The 20,959-nt window shown below is 44.0% G+C and overlaps 1 protein-coding gene across 1 annotated transcript in view; it reads left to right on the top strand.

The window, feature by feature from the left end:
• Positions 1-3,475: 3,475 nt before the first annotated feature.
• Positions 3,476-20,959, top strand: part of LOC102558645 (programmed cell death 1 ligand 2) — a 39,987-nt gene continuing 22,503 nt past the window's right edge. Inside the window, exon 1 of the mRNA XM_006268902.4 lies at positions 3,476-3,639. The gene's annotated coding sequence lies outside the window, so the exon portion shown is untranslated. The remainder of the gene's footprint in view (positions 3,640-20,959) is intronic.

Here is a 20,959-nt window from a genome sequence, read left to right as displayed (position 1 = left end):
ATGCTGTATCACATAATGCTTTTTACTATAGCAGCTGCTTTTTATTAGTTTTTCATGTTTTTTGAGACTTACAGTAACTATAGAAGGATAAAATACATTAAGGGAAGTAGTATTACAGATGGGGGCTAGTGGGGGCTAGTGGGGTGGACAAAATTGAAAGCATAGATGTTAATATTCTGGAAAGTATTTGCCACAATTTCTGCCCGCTTGTTTTGTTGGAACCCATTTTTTTTACATTTTGCCTGAGGGATACTACATTTACCCATTGCATTCTGCTAGGGAAAATACTGTAGTAAAGAGTGGCTTTTAGTTCTACATCATTTCAGGACAACCTGAATACTGATATCAATATCTTAAATGAATCCAGAATTAAGAGGGCAGCAAAGAGAAGTTAATACGCAAGGCAAATTATATCCTGTCAGGGGGAGCTGTCTGCTTAGCTACATAATGTTTGTCTTTGGACCATTTCCTTTTTGCTTAATCATGTTTAACTTATCAGAGGAAAAAAAACAAGAACCAGAGCAAAATAAGCTCAAGTTCATAGCCAGCACTCCAGTAGTTCACTCTCACAAGTGAAAAGTGTTGTGAGCCCAGTGGAATCAGACCACCGCAACTCTGTTGCTTAGGAGGATTGGACATTGAACAGTCATAAGGTTGAACAAAAGATTGTGTGTCTACACATCAGAGAGGCCATTTGTGCTTCTAACAACTACTTACCCTAACCCAAAATTCCCCTTGATTTGGAAAAAAGTTTTTCATAAAATTCAACTTTCTTAAAACCATTGTGCAACCGTCACTAAGCTACTATTATGCATTCAACAAGCTCAGCTGTGCTGACAAAACAAAACCCAATACTCAGTTCCCATAGCAGGGTTCAGACATTGTTCTGTAACATGGTTGAAAAACTGCTTAGTGGGAACCTGGATCCATTTACCCACAACTCTAACCAGCACCTCAGTTGTTCATTCTCACAAGTGAAAGGTGCTGTGAGCCCAGTGGAATCAGACCACCGCAGCTCTGTTGCTTAGGAGGATTGGACTCATTGTGTTCAAGGATATACATTTCCTGCTTTCAGGTTCTCCTGTACCCTAGCAGGGATGGCCTGGAAGGGAAATGGCTTCACAAGGCAAACCACATACAACTTCATGCAAAGCAGCCATGAGACCACTGTCCCACAATTGGAAAATGTCTTAGTTCTCTTTTCTTCTCCTTTCCTGCTTTCGGGTTTTTCCTCTCCCCACTCCTTGCTTGGGTTCAGTGTGGGAGTTTTAAACCTCCTTAGTTCCCATGCTGGCTCTTGTAATGTAGTCCCTCATCCTGGTCATGGCACATAAACTTATTTCTCCATTTGTAAAGTGGGGATATATTTTGTCAGTCATATCCAAGGTCTGGGTGGGGTTCTGAGGCTGAACAGTCTGGGTTGAAGATCTTAGGGCACAGACAGAAGTGACAATTTTCACCTGATCTGGCCACAGAAAGCGGTTTATAGCTGTGATCAAACAGAAGTGCACAGTTGCACACAGCTTCAAAAAAGAATCAATTGATGAACATCTGAACCAGCATTGCATGATGGGTCAGCTGAAGACGTTTCAAATCAAAGCATTTTTTGTAACTTCTGTCTGTGCTGTCTGCCAGCTAGGGGTATGCAAAGCTTCATTTGCCAATTTGATTCAGAGAAGATTTGGCTTGATTTGCAGGCTGAATCACCAAATCCAAATCGAATTGGGAGACAAAAACCCTCTCCAAATTGATTCGGAGCCTCCGAATCGATTCAGAAAAGATTCAGGAAAAGGAGAGATTCAGCAATTCAGAAGGCAGTCTTGCAGGGAAACAGAAACTAAGAAGAGGGAGGGGGAGCAGGGGGGAAAGACTGACATCTGTAGCTGGTCAGTGACTGATCCTTTCCTGAGTCCCATTCCAATTTCAGTGCTCTGAGGGAGGGACATAGAAACAGCACATATACCTCTACCTGCAGCCTTTCTGTCCCTTTTGTGAACTGTTTCTGCCTGAGCACCAGAAGGTCCCCTGTTACAGGCTACCATCCCTGCTGTTTTCATCCTGCTGTGCCTTAATACACACACAAAGTCATACATGTCATGTGTTTTGCTTTCAGAAGCTTGAGATGCAGTTTCTCAGAAACCCCTGCACCTATCTCCTTGAATCCTGGCAGGCCTCATGTCCTCAGAAGGGGCTACCATCCCTGCTGTTTTCGTGCAAATCTGACAAAAATGACAAAGTTACAGGTATTTCAATGATTCCTCATTATAGTCTATGGCTGATTTACCAAATCTCTCCAAAACAGCACCGAATCTTACAAAGCCGATTTGATTGAATTGATTCAGGACAGTGATCTGAATCTCTGAATCAAATAACTGTCCTCCAAATCGGCCATATCTGAATCTGAATCAAATATTTCCATATTCGCACACGCCTACTACCAGCCTGTCAATGTTTTCAGAATGGGAGGGAGGAAAGGGTGTGGAGGGAGTTTGGTCGGGGGGGGTTTCAGCCACCACTGGAGGCTGAGGCAGGTGTATCGGAGCCCTCCCCCTGAGGTGGGGGGGGCTCCAATTCACCCGCCCCACCCTCCAGTGCCCAATGGAGAACCGCTAGAACGAACTCCCTTTCCTCCCTTTTCCCTCCTCGCATTCTGAAACAGCAACAGGTTGGGATTGAGGAAGGACTATTGCTAGGGGAAACTGGCTGCAGGTTCCCAGCCAGCAGCTAGATTCTCCTTCCACCTGGAACCAACCGTGAACTTCTGTTTGTTCCAGGGGATCGTTGTAACTCAGAATGCTTCCTGCAAAGTATTCTTAGTTACACTGGGGAGCTGCACATCTGTCTGCAGCCTTAAAGTCTAGTTTAGGTACAAACTTTCGTAATACAGGGAAGATGACATCAAAGGAGAATTTAGGAGGGTGGTTATATAAAATAATATCATTGTGAGTGTTGCTGGTGTTTGCAAGGCATGTGGGGAGTATATTAATTATTCATCAGTTTTAATTGTGATTTCAATATCTTGGCTTGACAGTGTCTGTTCATTAGAGACAAGGACATTGGGTTATGGAGGAATTTGAATAAGAAGCAATGATCTTTCTTTTACTACGAGAGAGCCAGTTAGGGTTTGTAAGGTACTTTGACCGTGAATTCTAGATATTTCTTTTGCAAGGAAGAATATTGTAAGCTTTTGTTGATAAAGATTAAGAACAATTAGTTTAAAACTCAAATGATGATGGTTTCACAATGCAGAATAATCCTTAGTAAATCTGCTTGCAAGGTTTTTGATGTATTTTTGAAAGACAGATAATGATAGCAGCATGGCCTGCAGAGTAGAATGATGAGAGCACTTTCATTAACATTCATAATGAAAGTGGAACTGGGTTTGCCAATTCCTGAGAAAAGGGTGGTTTCTTTTGAATGCAATCATTTTTTCAGCTTACATGAAGCCTGAATAAGATCAGCCTCCAGGCTGCAGTACTACTGCATACATTAAGCTGGTTATGAAGGATTGGAGGACTACTATTTTTTTAGTCTTGGACTATCTTACAATATCATACAGACAGACATTGCCTGGGAAACCTAGACAAGTCCAACTGCTATGTATTGACCCAATTCTTCCAGTAGTTGCATGGATGTGATGTGAGTATAAGGCTGCTAAAATGTAAATCCATTCCTATTGTATGTTGTGACTGGCAGGTAATAGAAATCTGTATATTTTGATAGTCAGTCTATCTGTAGTTCAGTTTTGTTTCAGTTTGATTTTTTTCAGGGACTGTGCTCAGAGTTTTGTTCAGAATCAGACCTCCAGGTCCAGATTTAAACTTTGGGAAAGCACAATAAGAATCTGAACCTGGATCTGGATCAGAATTTTGCAGCTGGGTCATCTCTATGTAATGGGCAAAGACCAAACTATGGTGTTGGAGAATAGCTTCAACATCTGGATCAGACTGCTGCTGTTTATGTTTCTCTGTCATTCTCACAGAGCTTATGTTGCTCTAGGTACCAGGTCCAGCTTTCAACTGGGTAGTGAATTTTAGAAAGTCTTTTATAGACTGTTCTGTTTTCTTTTACTTTGTATTACTCCCTCATCACATCCTGTAGTTCCAGGCTTACTGGTATTTCATGTGTTGTCTGTCTCTTAGAAACAGGAATTTTATGCTTCATATTCCATTTAGGATTCTAGTGATAGGATGGGAAGGGGGAATGTTATTGTCCTTCTTTGCAAATATATTTTATTCCTGTGTAAAATAGTGGTGAGTCAGGAGAATCTGAAATTATATGGGAAGACAATATTCAGATATATTAATGAATATTGAGAAATAGCCTTGGTACCAGTGAGATGTCACACATTTCGTAGCATATACAGCTGTACTAATTACTATTTAATTAATGACAGCATATATAAATGCCTTGCTTTGAATATAATCCTGCCCTAAAATGTATAGGTATAAATAATATATATATTATTATATGCTGTACAACACAAAAATGATTCCATGTCATAGCTTTTCTACAAAACACACCTCAGAACACTATAAAGTTCCAAAACAGGTCAATAGAGAAAAATAATAGCTAATGGGAGAAAATAATGAAGGAAGGTAGAAATTATATGTTTTCATCTGAAGGTTGAAATGATGAGGTGCAATGAAGCAGGAAGCCTGCCATGCTGGTGAAAGCTGCAGAGGAGAAGGCTTCTGAATCAACAGTGGATTGACTGTGTAGAGGCACAGACAGGAAATCATTGGGAAAGGAACTTGGAGGGCAGGGGCATGGAGTGCAGGCTCAAAAGAGATGACATGAGAAAAGGGTCATGAGGCATACTGAAGCAAGCCTACCAGGTGATTGGGCATTGTAAAAATAGAGGCCTTTTAGAACTGGGACCAAAAACAAGTGAGGAACCATTTTAGTCATTTCATAAGGCTGCTGAGGAGGCTGCATTTCATAATATATGTAGGAGGAATGGAGTCTGGAGAACTCTGGGAATTAAGGATGCATAGGAAAAAAGGTGTAATAATAATCCAGGCAACAAGGTGAGCAAATTTAAGCAAAGAGTGATAGGGGTGCCCTTATGATAGGAACAGAGCAAGAATATAATGAGAGAGAGACTCCAAGGAAATTAACGTATGTCTGCACAGTGCCATAGACACATGTAAGCAAACTCAAAATGCACTAGCTCAGGTGTAGGAAGTAGCATAGCTGCATTAACAACAGGATGTGTTAGCCCTGGCAGAAAGCCATGCCAATGCAGCATACCTTCCGGTACCTGAGCTAGCTCATATATATCTGCCCGGCACTCCATTGGGCTCTGTAGACACAACTGGGTCCAAAGAGAAAAGATAAATGGAGGGTGTGAGAGGGAAAGAAATCACAGGGATTAAGTCACTTGCTGAAAGTCACACAGCAGGGGAGTAAATGGAACCCAGAGTTCAAATCAATTATCAAAAATACTACTGACTTGGATGGGATCATGATTTCACCTCAGACTTTTTGGATCCAGACCTGATCCTCTTTGCTGCCTCTGGCTGCTACTGTAATAGAGCTCTTATTAATGATTACTAGTAATGGTAACAAATGAGTGTCATGAAGAAAGAAGCTGGAGTTGTTTGAATAATGAAGGGAGGAGCTGCTGTTGCATGGAAATGCTCTGCTTATCCAGGAGAAACATCCCCATCTTGGAGAAATGTAGGTGAACCCACATAATTACTTGCCCCAGAGAGATAAGCATGGGGCCTGACTGCCCCTAGCAGTTTTTAATACGGACCATTAAATTTTGCTTACCTAAAGTCTCTTTAAAGTTTCAATCAGGTAAAACAACATGCTGTATTTCCTCTCCTACCCAGTTGACTAGTCCTATAGAAATCCATAAGAGGGCATGAATGGCAAGTTTTGTTCTTCAACAAAAGAAATGTAAACACTATTTTTACAATAATGAAAAGTAGCTGAAACTATTTTTGTTGCATAGCACTGAAGGTCAGTCATATCCTTGGTAACTCGGTGTCTGGTAATATGTGCTGGGGGTTGTCAAAGAGTGAGTTTTCATTGAGCCATACAAAACACTAAATCAGCACTTGCTAATGGTTATGGCAGATGGCATTACAGCAATCTAGAATATCGGTGTTAGTTAATGAACAGTGCACAGGGCTTTACAAGCATATAAAATGGAAGGTTCCTGATATGGCCATATAAACGTAAGGTAGCTAAACTGAACAACAAAGTCAAAATATTTTTAAGCCTGGGTAGCTAGAATAAGGCTTATAAGGCCATATTTTGACAGCTAAATAAGGATTTAAGAGTGAAGTTACACATTCATTTAAATTTTCAGCCCTTGATTTTAGTCCTTCCCTCCACACACACACACACACACACACACACACACACACACACACACACACACACACACACAGTATGTACATGCATGTGCACATTAGCTGTTTTTATTATGAAATCTTTTATAGTGATAATAAGATATGGCCAGAATGCCAAACACAGCAGTCACGTTTACTTGATGTCAACATCCTTTAGGAAAACTCCCATACTGGTTTTGGCTCCTACTATTTTGCACCAGTTCAGTTTAACTGCATTAGTTTAACTTCATGGGCTCTAAACTGTCTCTTCTTTAATATTAATTGAGAATGAATTATCTCTTGTTTTAGTCAGAATGGTGGGTACCCTCCTTCCTCTAAATTTGGACAAAGTAGTCACCACTGAATGGTAGAATTTAACCTTTATGAATTGCTGCTTTTGCTGCAAGTGTTTTTTACTAATTTTAAAAAAAATCTACTTTATTTTCAGTTTAGTTGTGTTGTTGTTGTATATAACTATGTGAAGTAACAATAGTTTCAACTGTAGTAATTAAGGGATTAATAAAAGAAAGTCCTTACTTCCGTGATTTCTATTTTAGCTTGAGGATGTTTAAATAGCTGTTTGGGAAATTTGAATAATATCAGTATGTAAGGGAAATTTCTCCTGAGCTCAGCTGCTTTATTCCATTTCAGTTCTGATTGTGCAAGTTATCAGTCATTACTTGTACAACAATGAACATTCATGAGCAAGGTTTTGCACAAAGAAATCCTGAAGTTAGACGGAGGCATTAAAGCTAAATGTGGTTCTATATGGATAGGGTGGCCATATTATTTTTAAGGAAATCTGGGACACTCCCCCAACACCCAGGCAGGAAGAGCAGTGCCCAGTCCAGCTGGTCCCCCACCCCCGTGCCTCCAGCTGTTGCCCAAGAGGAGCTAAACCAGGGAGTGTGGATGGGGTGGTGTCAATCCAGGACTTTTGTTTCCATTTTTACTAACTGGCTGGGATGCTGGGATGGCCTATTGTAACAGGGAACCCTAGTCCTGTTACTAGGAGGCAGGGCTGCCCCTTTAAGACCCAAGCCTATAGGAACACCAAGCACCAGGAGGGTAGGGGTTAATAGCCCAACCACCCAGGCCGATCAGCTGACAGGAAGGGGATAGGCCTCTGGGCACATATAAACCCCAGGGCCAAGGCTGGTAGGAGGAGGTCTCTGACAAGTTGCCAGGGGAAGAGAGCTCTAGCATGGCAGAATTTCCCAGGAACACTGTGGCTGCTGGCCAGACTGGTGATATGGCTAATGAGGCTCCAGGAGTCTACAAGGTACCCAGAGCTGGGAGGTACACAATGCTCGAGGAACAGTTTGGGGTTTTAAAGAGCCAGAGTGTGACTTGTAGGACTCGTATTATGTTATAACCTAGGGGCTTATATTTATGTTGTTGTTTTATCTGGTGGACTGGACTGAGACTATTAGGGAGGAGGAGGCCTCATTGGGGCACCCTACTATGTGCAGATCCCAGTGCCAGGGGGCGTAGGGACAGGAGGGAGAGCAGACCCCAGTGCCAGGGGGTGTGGCTCCAGGGGATGAGCAGACCCCAGCACCAGGGGGCGCAGTGACAGGGGGTAAGCAGACCCCAGCACCATAGGGCGCAAGTCAACATCTATATACCATCTGCAAAGCGTGGGCCACAGTGTAGGGGGAGCTTGGAAGAGTGGATATCGATCCCTAGTGTCGGGGTAGTAAATGGGCAGCCTCCCACCTGAGTAACATCATAATTATTGTTCCATCAAGGCATGGCAGGAGAGAGAGTTGGGTGGGTAGCCTACAGACAGAGGGTCATGCCAACGCTAGATAGATAGAATGGACCCTTGTCACACCTATGAAATCCAGGACTCTCCTGGCCAAACTGGGATGTATGGTCACCCTATATATATTGGACATAAGAACCTAAGAGCAAAATCAAAATTTTTACCTTGTGTCAGAAATGTAAACACAAAGCAATGTAGACACAAAGGCCATGGGCTAAATTCCTTCCTTTGACAAATGTGCATGCAAGAACAGGCTCTCAGCCTGAACTCTTGTCCTTCAAAACACAGTCTTGGTATTAGTTCCAGTTCATCCTCTTGGCCCCAAAATTTGAATTGCATTGACATGTTACAATATATATGAGTTTTGCAACAGATCAGATGATATCACCACTCTTTGGTATACTTTACTGCTTAATCCAAGGCCAAATTCTTGCCAGCCCACAGGCAGATTGGTTGTTCATATACTCCAGTAATGGGTCTCATGTAGGAGCCTAAAGAACTGGATGGGAGATGGAGACAAATGCCAGTGGCTAGCTCAGAGTATCGAACACATTGCAGCTTCTGCCAAAAAGGTGGCCCCACTAGTCCAAATGCACATGCCTTGGAGCTCCATGGAAGAATTCAGGCAGATTTACTCCTGAAAGTCCATAAAAAGAAATAGGCAGAATTGCAGACCTTCCCAAATCCCTGCTCAGCTGCTACCTCTCATGGAAGCATCTAGGCTAGGGACAGAAGTTACACATAAATCAGTTCAAGTGATCAGAAACTGGCTTAAACCTGTAACAGAACAGAAACCCAGTGCACATAAACCAGTTTCAAAATGGCTGAAACTGGTTTAAGATAAACCTGGTTGAATGCAGTATCAGACTTAATGTTTGATTTAGGTCAAACTGGTTTATGCAACTTCTGTCCCAGAGCCCTTCCTGGTTCAACTTAAATCAAAGTCTCCCAGCATCCCAGCATGCTTTTCAACCCTGGGTTGGGCTGTGCTGTCTGCTCCAGAAAGCAGGGCTGGCCCTGCCCCTCTGTTCCCCAGCTGGAGTGGTGAGGGCTGGCTCACTGTGTCCCCCCCAGGGAAACCCAAGCTGGGGTCTGGGGCCAGGGAGTAGCGGGGGGTTAAACTCACCTTCCCCCAAGTACAGGGCTACCCTCCCCTATTAAAACATAGTGCTGGCTGCAACTGTGGACTACAAATCCCAGAGGCACCTGGAAGCAGGAAGAGGAAGTGATGAGCAACCCTGAGAGTCCTACTGCTGTGATTGTGGACTGCAAATCCCAGAGACCTTGGGGGCAGCAGGAAGAGTGAAAAAACACACAGCTGAGGCTGCATTTACAGTTCTTCAGTTTATAGTTTTTCAGAGAAAGAACTATTCTTGTTCAAGCTTTTATGAATGTAATGCCACTGCTTTTCCCCCTACCCCCCACCCACCAAGGTAGAGCATGAATTGAGCACTGGGGATGGCCCCTCCACTCCAGTGGTGGGGGGCACACAGACTTGGAGGGCTTTCTTCCTCTTGGCAGTGGCTGGCAGGAATGTTCTTAGTGCCCCCCACCCCAGCTTCTGGCTTGAGCCAGTGCAGGCATGTGGCTACATTTCCTGAGTCAAAAGTGAATGTGTGTTCATTTTCTTATTGGTTCATTCTCTGCAGTTTAGACTAACCTGAAAAGATGGAATCAATTCAGCATCAGGCTTTTTGACTGTCTGTACTTAGCCCTAAAGTCCAAGAAACCTTAATTTGTAACATAAGTTTCCCAGGTATCTGACATTCTGCTTTTGGGAGTGCCGAGAAGTGATTCAGTAGTGCTGGACAACTCAGTATTTAGCATCTCTGTAAGCCTGACTGGGAGTCAGAAGCTCTGTGTTCCTCCACCTGTGTCATTTGAGGGGCTTTTTCTGGAAGGAGTGCTGAAAACACACCAGACAAATCCAGGTCTTCACATACACAGCTGCTAGAGAAGGCACCCCCTTCTATCTGCCAACTCAGTGGCTGCCAAACCAGCTTCCAGATCTGGGAAAGAAACAGACAGCCTACACTAAATACCAGATTAAATAAAAACACTTGGTTAGCTCACATCTTAGCTGTATTCCCTACCTATAAGCCTGTAGGCTATTATGGGATGAAAAATGCTCTTTCTTGTTGAAGCTGTTCAACTTTGCATGGAATAATTAAAGATTCATTCGGTCTGATAGGATGTAAGTGTGACCTTGGTCTTATATCTTAGTAGTTAGGGCTTTAACCTAGAAAGAAGGAGACAAGTTCCTGCTCCAATAACTGTCTAAACTAATTTTCTGACTGCTGAATGTTTGAGAGCTCTAAAAGAATGTTGGTTTCAAGAGACAGAGCAATTGAATTGTTGGTTATATTTTGTTGAAAAACAATCAAATTGTTGTTTATCTTTCTGCAACAGCTATACATACATCTCAGTGCTGTGCCATCAATATTTTAACAATGGGACACCACAGGATTTCCCCCCTTTGCTGGTGATACTTTCCATGTCTCAGGGGCCTGCAAGTGCTGAGAGAGGGAGCAGGGGTGGACAGAGGAGAAATGGACACAGGAATCCATTCAGATGTTCCTCTATTTCAAAAAATGTTTCCTGAAAATCATAACAAAGAAAAGAGGCAAAAACCACTTGGCAAACAGATGCAAAGCGCACTTCACTAGAAATAAATTTACTCCTTAAGATATGGAGAATAAATTATTGTAGTTGAACTCATGTAGTACAGCTTTCGTGGTTGCAAATAGGGATGTGGAGCAGATGGCTTTGAAGGTGGTGGGAAGCGTATCTTCCCCATGACCTCCCAGAAAGTTTTCCAAAATACTTGAAACTTTGTGCAATCTGGTGCATTCCATAGTTTAACATTTGCTTTTGGAGAAGTAATTTCTAAAGTCCCACCACCAAGTCATTGTGGGCCTGGATTGAATTCATAGAGGTGGTGATCTCCACCAGAGGAAGGGAAATCACCCAAAGTATCTCTTTGATTTGATGGTGGTACAATGCTCTCAATAGTTGCTAAGAGCATATTGCAAGTAAACACCTCTGGGTCTGAACCTTTTGGTTCCTAAGGGTGCATCCAGACAAGTGGGAGTATGCGCTTTGAGGTGCCTCAAAGGCTTTTGAGGCACCTAATGCATACTGTACAGGCCCCAAAGTCCAGAATAATCGTCCTTTCCTGTGCAATTGCTGTCAGACCATCACACCTCATGAATGGAAAGAGTGCCAGATATGCCAATATGCCTGCCATATATGTGTATAAAGGCCATACAGTGTGCCATTTGCTCATGGAGAGTCTGTTGAGGCTGATTAACTGAAGGCTGATGCCACCCTTTGAATTAAGGACACAACATGAAATGCAGTCTTGAATGCTTTTTATATGAAATAAATATGGTAGGCTTGTTTTCTTTTTATTGAGTGTTTCTATTGGCCAAACACAACTTTATTAAAGAACAACATGGCTAGTGGGGCAGCTGCCTTCACACAGCTGAAAGGATGTGCAAACCCAAGCAAACAGGAACCTCTGGATTTTTTTAGTCCCAGCAGAACATTGGCACATCCCAGCCAATATCCCCAGTCTTGGTTTCAGGCAACACCCATTGCTTCTGAAGAAGGGGGCAGAAAAGGCTAACGCCTATAGCAAAAGAAGAGGAAAAACTTGCTTCTTGGTCCTATGTGGCACCTTAACTCCCCAAAGCATGGGAAAATCAAAACACCTTCCACTCTGGGCTGTTACCTGGAGACTGAAAACATAACTCCAGATGTTGTAACTGGAGAGCCAGAACTTCCCTTTCTGTCATCCTGTCCCGTCTATGAATTTATCCCAGCTTCTTAATTTTCTTTTCTAACCAACCCATTTGTGGAGCTCTGATTCATTCTCCTACTACTGAGTATGGTCCTTTCGAATATTCATCTGCTCTGGGCTGCAGAGATCTTATGATCTCCAAGTGATTTTGTATGGAGTTTTGGACTTTTAACTGTTGCTCTTCACAGTACACTCCAGGCACTCCAGTAAAGTGGCACTATCACCTCCTGTCTCTGACACCTGTTGATGCAGCCCAAAACTGCATTCTCCATTTTCCAGGTCCATCACACTGAAGACTCAGAGTGCTCTTCTGAGAATCTCCCAGGTGTGTTCTAAGAAACAGCAGCAGGACAATTGGCAGTGCCCTGGTCCCCCTGCTTTACCTGTGACAAGTTGGGGTGAGGGGTTTTTTTTGGTATTTTGGGGCACTGCACTGGGTAGCTGTGCAAGAGGGGTTGCATGTACAGGTTTAAGAACAGGTTTGACAAACACTTGTTTAGGATGGTTTAGATGAGGATGATGGAATTGGACTAGATGACCTCTTGAAGTCTCTTCCAGCCCTACTTTCTTATGATTAAGGGTGTGTCTACATATCGCCGTACCACAATGTTGCTATGGCACCATTCTGGAAGTATCAAAACATGGCTCAGTAACCACCCATATTGCACTGTGCATGCAGCACATGGTTAGATTTTGCCACTCCATTGCCATAGTGGTGCACTAAAACAGGGGAGTGCATCAGTACAACGACGTAGCTGCCGATCACATGTCTACTCACATGATCACTACTTCGCTGTAGTGTACTGTACGGCAATGTAGCATGTCACTATGGTGACGTAGGGCAATGTGTAGACGCACCCTAAGAGGCACACATAAGCTTATAATAATGCAAAGCATTCCAAACATCAAAACGCAAAATAAACCAAAAATAGCCATAATAAGTTGTATATGCAAGGGAACTGCGCTTCATTAAGATATCTGTTCTCTGTCCTCACATACTAACCAGGGTACCAGTGGCATAAATAGGGCAGGGGAACCAGGGCAAAAAACCTGGGCACTGACTTGGGGTGGAAAAAACAGCTGCCACTGGCAGCTGCACAATCATGATCACATGAGAGGCACAGCAGCAACTGGAAGTTACTGTTACCCCTGTACTCCTCGCTACGCTGCTGTGTGGTAGAGTCTAGTGGATACTACTAGGGGCATGGTTCCATGGTACATTGATTAGCCCCAAACTCAGCTAGTTTTGTCCATAGGTTGGATGATATAGTATCATAAAAGTGAAGCAATGAGACTGAGTTTGGGTGAGCATGTGGTTTAGGTAGGCAGGTGATGTGCATCAGATAGCTTGTTAACTAAGGTTAATAACATATCCGTGATACCAAAAGGTCTGACACACATAAAACGTGTCATACTGGGTCAGACTAATGGTCCATCTAGTCTACTGTCCAGCCTCTGACAATGACAATTAAGAGAGTCTTTAGAGGGAGTGTATATGTACAAGGCAAGTCTAGTATAATCCATCCTCTGTCATGCATTCCCTGGTATCATTGGTTTAGGATCATAGGGAAGTAGAGCTGGAAGGTACAAGGGACTTCATGATCTCATCTAGTCCAGTTCCCAGGTCAAGACAGGATCATCCCTGACTAAACCATCCCAGCCAAACGTCTATCTAACCAACTGAAATTTTCTCTGCCACCATTTGAAACCATTGTTCCTAGTCATTTCCTCTAAAGCCACAAAGAAAAGTCTACCCCCATCCTCTCTGTAATTGCCCTTGTATTTGAAGTCTGTTATTAAATTCCCCCTCAGTCTTCTCCAGACTATATAAACCTAGTTCTTTCAGCCTTTCCTCATGAGTCATGCTTCTCCATTCTCTAATAATTTTTGTTGCTGCTCACAGCTAGACTCTTTCCAAACTGTGCACACTTCTTGAAGTGTGGGGCCCAAAACTGGATGCAGCATTCCTGATGAGGCATCCCCAGTGCCAAATAGAGAAAAAAAAATCACTTCCCTTAATTTGCAAGAGAGTCTTAGTAATAAAATTCAGTATGTTGTTGGCTTGTTTTGCAACAAGAGCACACTGTTGGCTCATATTCAACTGATGATCCATTGTAACCCCCAGCTCCTTCTCTGCAGTACTGCAGCCTAGCCAATCATTTCCCAGTCTGGATTTGTGAATGCAATTTTTCCATCTCAAGTACAGGACTTTGCATTCATTCTTGTTGAATTTCATCTGATTGATTCTGGACCATTTTTCCTATTTATCCAGGTCATTTTGGATCCTAGATCTATCCGCCAGAGTATCTGCAACTCTACCCAGTTTAGTGTTATTTACAAATTTGCTAAGCTTGTACTCAGTCCCATCATCCAAATCATTAATGAAATTGTTGAACAATACTAGATCTAGGACAGACACCTGGGGAACATCACTTGATACCTCCTCCCAGTTGGGAGTATTTGAGGGGGAATTTGATAACAGACTTCAAATATAAGGGCAATTACAGAGAGAATGGAGGTAGACTTTTCTTTGTGGCTTTAGAGGAAATGACTAGGAACAATGGTTTCAAATGGTAGCAGAGAAAATTTCAACTGGTCATTAGAAAGAATTTTCTGATTATAAGAGTGGTTAAGAGTGGTTACCTATAGATATTGTAAAATCTCCATTCCTGGACATTTTCAAGAGCAAGTTAGATAGACATTTGGCTGGGATGGTTTAGTCAGGGATGATCCTGCCTTGACCTGGGAACTGAACTAGATGAGATCATGAAGTCCCTTGTACCTTCCAGCTCTATTCCCTATGATCCTAAACCAACGATACCAGGGAAGGCATGGCAGGGTATGGAGTAGACTAGACTTATAGATAGACATTTGGCTGGGATGGTTTAGTCAGGGATGATCCTGCCTTGACCTGGGAACTGGACTAGATGAGATCATGAAGTCCCTTGTACCTTCCAGCTCTATTCCCTATGATCCTAAACCAATGATACCAGGGAAGGCATGGCAGGGGATGGATTATACTAGACTTGCCTTGTACATATACACTCCCTCTAAAGACTCTCTTAATTGTCATTTGGCACTACAGGCATACAGTGCACTACAGGCATTGGGCCACTGATGACTACCCATGGAACACAATGATCCAACATAGTTATATATCCACCTTACAGTACTTTCATCTAGTTTGTATTTCCTTAGCTTATTAATGAGACTGTTGTGGGAGATAGCATCAGAAGCCTTGCTAAATCAAGGTATATCCCATTCATTGCTCTCCCCCAATCTATAAAGCCTGTCACCTTATCATAGAAATAAATCAAGTTGTTTAGGCATGACCTGGTCTTGGTGAATCCATGCTAGCTGTGCCTGATCACTTTGTCCTCTGTTAGAGGGGCAGATATAAATTACGCTTGTTGCACAATTGGCCCCTTAAAAGTACTCTGCAGCCATGCCTGAACAGAAGTGCATGGTTGCAGAGCACTCCAATTGCACAACAAATTAACCCTCATTATATGAGGGATCAAATGGAGGTGCTCCAAAGCAGAACACTTTCATTAACTTTTGTCTGCTTTGGTGGCTGGGCTGAAGCAGCCCATCCCCATCCCCAATGCTGTCTCAGGATGGGAGGGGGAGAAGACAGGGGAGGGGGGTCTGTTCTGGGGTTTGCCCAGTTGCGCTGAAGGAGACAGGGTAGATTGGAGCCCCTCTGAGATGAGGGGCTCCAATCCACCCCTGCCTGCTACTCCAGTGCAGCTGGGTAAACTCCAGAAGGGATCTCCCTCCCCTGCCTTCTCTCCTTCCCATCCTGAGACAGCACTGGGGATAGGAGAGGAGAATCAAGCCTAGAGGAAGAGGCTGTAGACAGGCAGCCTCTCTTTCTGGATCAGGTCCAAATTGGAACTTTATCTTCACTCTTCTGGCCCAACAGCTGACGTCTGTTGGGTCGGGAGTGTCAGCCTAACTCATGGCGCTTTCTGTGAAGTGTCATGAGTTAGACTGGAGAGGTACACTTCTGTATGGACCTTAGATGCCTTAAAATATATTCCTTGAGGACCTGCTCCATGATCTTTCTAGGAATTGAGGTGAGGTGGATGGGTCTGTAATTCCCCAGATTCTCCTTTTTCCTTTTCTTAAAGGTAGACACTATATTTGCCCATTTCCAATCGTCTGGGACCTCACTCCACCTGAAATTATTTCTCAAAGAGGATAGCCAATGGATCTGAAATGAAAGCAAATGCCTTCAGTAGCTTAGCCCTACCCACTCGAAAGCATATAGCGTCTCTGAGCAATCCTTAACCTGTTCCACTACTCTCAGTTTTTCTCCTTCCCACTCTTTGCTGCCAACTGTGCTCATGATCTGGTAACTAACTTTATTTGTGGAGACTGAAGTTAAAAAAGGCATTAAATATTCTAGCTTGCTCTGCATCATTCATAACTAGACTGCCTTTTGCCTTCTATAAAGAACCTATGATTTCTGTCGTCTTCCTGTACCTTTTGAGATGTAGAATCTTTTTTTATTGTGTTTTATGCCTCTTGCCAATTGAATCTCAAATAATAGATTCATAGATTCATAGATGTAGGGTCATAAGTGACCTAAGTAGTTCATCAAGTCCGACCCCCTGCCCTGGGAAGGAGTGAATACTGGGCTCATATGACCCCAGCTAGGTAATTGTTAAGCCTCCTCTTAAAGACCCCCAAGGAAGGAGCCAGCACCACTTCCCTTGGAAGTTGGTTCGAGATCCTAGCCACCCTGACTGTGAAATAGTGTCTTCTAATGTCCAGCCTGAACCTACTTTCAAACAACTTATGGCCCTTATTCCTTGTTACTCTGGGAGGTGCTTGGGTGAACCGGGTCTCTCCCATTCTCCGCTGGTCCCTCCTGGTAAGTTTGTAAACAGCCACCAGGTCCCCTCTCAGCCTTCTCTTGTGAAGGCTGAACAGGTTAAGTTCCTGTAGCCTCTCCTCATACGGTCTGCCCTGCAGTCCCCGCATCATGTGAGTGGCCCTCCTCTAGACCCTCTCATAGATTTCATAGACATTAGGGCTGGAAGGGACCTTGGAAGATCATCGAGTCCAGCCCCCCGCCCAAAGGGCAGGAAGTCAGCTGGGGTCATAGGATCCCAGCAAGCTAAGCATCCAGTTTCATCTTGAAGGTGTTCAATGAAGGCGCTTGAACAACCTCCGTTGGCAGGCTGTTCCAGACCTTGGGGGCTCAGACAGTAAAGAAATTCTTCCTTATGTCCAGCCTGAAATGGTCTTGTAGTAGTTTATGACCATTCGACCTAGTCGTCATCCCTTGGGGCGCTCTGGTGAACAAACGTTCCCCCAGATACCGGTGGTCACCCCTGATAAACTTGTAGGTGGCCATCAGATCACCCCTGAGCCTGCGCTTTTCCAGGCTAAAGAGCCTCAGGGCTCTCAGCCTGTCATTGTAGGGGCTGCTTCCCTGACCTCTGATCATGCGCGTGGCTCTTCTCTGGACTCTCTCAAGCTTCTCCACATCCTTTTTGAATTGTGGAGGATGCTGTCCACATCCCTCCTGAAGTGCGGTGCCAAGAACTGGATGCAGTACTCCAACTGTGGCCGAACCAGTGTTGCATAGAGGGGGAAGATCACCTCCTTGGCCCTGCTTGTGGTGCATCGGTGGATGCATGACAAGGTGCAGTTGGCCTTACTGACCGCGTCCTCACATTGGCAGCCCATGTTCATTTTGGAATCAATAATGACTCCAAGATCTCTTTCTGCCACTGTGCTTTTGAGAAGGGAGTTCCCCAGCCTATAGGTCTGCTGCTGGTTCTTACTGTCCAAGTGCAGCACCCTCCACTTGTCAGTATTGAATCCCATCCTATTCTCATCTGCCCACCCCTGTAATCTGTCCAGGTCCAGCTGTATTCTATCCCTCCCTTCTAGCATGCCCACCTCACCCCAAATCTTGGTGTTGTCAGCGAATTTGAATGGGTGCTTTTCACCTCCTCATCCAAGTTGCTAATAACAAGATTAAACAGTGCGGGCCCGAGGACCGAGCCCTGGGGGACCCTACTGCCTACATCCCTCCAGGTTGAATATGACCCGTCCACCACCACTCTCTGGGTGTGGCTCCTCAGCCAATCTGCGACCCATCTGACTGTGTAGGCATCAATACCACAGTTGCCTACCTTTTTAATGAGAATGGGGTGGGAGACAGTGTCAAAGGCCTTCTTGAAGTCCAGAAAGACTACATCCACTGTGACATCTGCATCCTTTGATTTTGTGACCTGATTGTAGAAGACAATCAGGTTGGTCTGACAGGACCTGCCTCTAATGAACCCATGCTGGTTGCCCCTGAACATTGTCCCCCATGCTGGTCCTTCCCAGATGTGCTCCTGGATAATCTTCTCAAAGAGCTTCCCCAGGATCGAAGTAAGACTAATGGGCCTATAGTTGCCCGGGTCCTCCCTCCACCCTTTTTTGAAAATGGGGACCACATTGGCCTTCTTCCAGTCGTCCGGCACCTGGATAACCCCTGCCAATTCCCTCAGGACCCTGGAGTGGAAAGCATCTGGACCTGCTGATTTGAACATGCCCAGCCTCTCCAGAAGTGCCCTAACTCGGTCTTCCCTGACCCTAGGCCTGGCAGAGTCTCTCTTGCGTCCGTTCTGAATCTCAGTGGGGGAGTCCCAGTCCCTGCAAAAAAAAACGGAGGCAAAGAAATTGTTAAAAAGGTCTGCCTTTTCCTCTGGTGCAACCACCAGATTGCCAAGCATATCCTGCAGGGGCCCCATGTTACCTGGTGCTTTCTTCATACTCCCTATGTATTTAAAAAATAACTTTTTGTTGTCCTTGATCCTTGATGCTAGCCCTAGCTCCGTGTCTGCCTTAGCTTTCCTGACTGCCAAATCATGCTTAAGCCTTCCTGATTTTCTCCCTGCACACTTATGCAGTACTCTTATTCTCTTCCCTGGTAATATGACCAAGTTTCTACTTTTTGTAGGATTCCTTTTTGAGTTTCAGCTCATTAAAGAACTTGCTTTCTAGTCAGGCTGATCTCATGTTGCACTTCCCATTCTTCTATTGATTTGGGCTACTTTGTTCCTTCACTCTTAATATGGCCTCTTTAAAACACGTACAACTCACCTGGACTCCTTTCCCCATCAGACTTACCTTCCAGGGGATCCTACCCACCAATTCACTGAATTTCTTTAGTGTTGTTAAAGGATGTCTTGACTGTTTTATTTCATATTTAACAATGGACCTATCCTACATGAATTTGTTTAATTCCTTTTTGAACCTGGTTATACTATCTAACTCTACAACCTCCTGTGGCAAGGAGTTCTACAGGTTAACTATGCACTCAGTACAAAGAACCTCCTCTAAAAAAATACATCCCTCTAAAACACCATGTCTTGCTCCTTCATTTGCCAGGCAAAGTGAAGTACTGCCAGCAGCTACTTTTCATCTCAAGTTCTCTCCTTCAATTCTAGGTTTTCCTTCATTTGCTTTTCAGTCATTCATAGGCCTCCTGTTGATGCCTGAACTCAGTTTTGTATCTGGAGCAGTCCTTCTGTACCTCCAGTAGCATGCCCTTTATCCATGGGCCCCTGATCAGAACCTGCAAACTTTAACTTACAAAAAGCAGTCTCCTTGCTGTCTTTCCTTACCTGAGGATGACTTGAAGTTTCCAAGCAAATTAAAAGAAAAAACAAATAAAAAAAACCAGTGTGTGAATGTCCTTGACTCTAGGAAAGTTCTATGTACTTTTTATGTAGCTCGAAATAAAAAATAAATAATTATTTGATCTCAGATTGCTCTGTCTCAATGTGCTTGCTAGATTCTGTGAAAATCTAAACTGATGGCAATATCTTCTTAGGAAAAGAATGGTGAGTTGCTAGAACATTCCCATTTCTCATAAATGTTATGCTGGAAGGCATTTGTGGAGTGTTGAGGAAGAGAGTCCAAGTGAAAGACAGCAACACCGATATTTTTTTTTCAAACCAGTTCCAAGTGGCTGTACTCTGGCAGGATGTGATTCTGTTGTGGGAACTGGAGAACAATGGTAAACTCAATTGCCCAAGATCAAACAAGTGACTGACAGAACCAGGATGAAATCCTGGAGCCATTGGTTTCAATAGTGCTAAGGTTTCACTCCAAGCTTCCTGATTCTCCATCCAGCGCTCTATGTACTGGTCTATGCTAGGCCTGAATCAAAATGCTTGATCTTAATGATCAACAAACTGGGAAGATAGGGTCTCTCTCTGTAAGATAGGTGAGGTGTGTTCACTTTGTTAATATTCAAACAAGCAAATGCATTTAATAAACTCTGATCTACTAAGAGCTGAAAAGGAGAAGTAGTACTTCAAAGGAACATATTAGAAGCAAGGTTTGTGGCCTTAGGTCTACTACTGTTTTAGAATTCCCCTTCCTTTTGGTTTGTGGGACTTAATGAAGATGTTAGTCATGAAACAGGGTTCAACTGAGTTTTCTTACAAAAGGGACAACAGGAAGAATGAGAGCCATGACACCTATCTTGACTCTTTTCCTTATTTGGAAAAATTGGCAATGTATTGGGGGTGCACATGGGTGCACCCCCTGTGATTGGCCACCATCAATGCTGCCGGCAGTGCCTGCTGGCTGTTGCTGCTCACCACCCCCACCCTTTACCACCAACACCGTTGGTGGCACCTGCAGGCGGTCGCAGATTGCTGCTGGCCACTGCCACCACTGCTGGCGGGGTCTATAGGTGGTCACCACCCACCGCTCACACCGCCTTGGCCGCCTGTGGGAGCTCCCCACTTGCCACTGCCACGCCACCACTGCCGCCACCTGCAGGCGGTCACCATGCCCCCCCAGCCTCTGGGGGCACACGTTGTTCATGTTTGGAAAGCATGACTTATGAGGAAAGGCTGAAAGAACTAGTGTTATTTAGTCTGGAGAAGAGAAGATTATGGGGGGATTTTAGCAGATTCAGGATGCAGGTCCTGAGCACCCAGAACTACAAGGGGAGGCAATGGGAGTTGTAAGTATTGAGTCCATTAGAAAATCAGGCCTGTTGTGCTTACGTAATCCTTCTTT

Source organism: Alligator mississippiensis, chromosome 3 (assembly GCF_030867095.1).
Source record: "Alligator mississippiensis isolate rAllMis1 chromosome 3, rAllMis1, whole genome shotgun sequence".
NCBI lineage: Eukaryota > Metazoa > Chordata > Crocodylia > Alligatoridae > Alligator > Alligator mississippiensis.
This window is presented reverse-complemented; position numbering and strand designations above follow the sequence as displayed.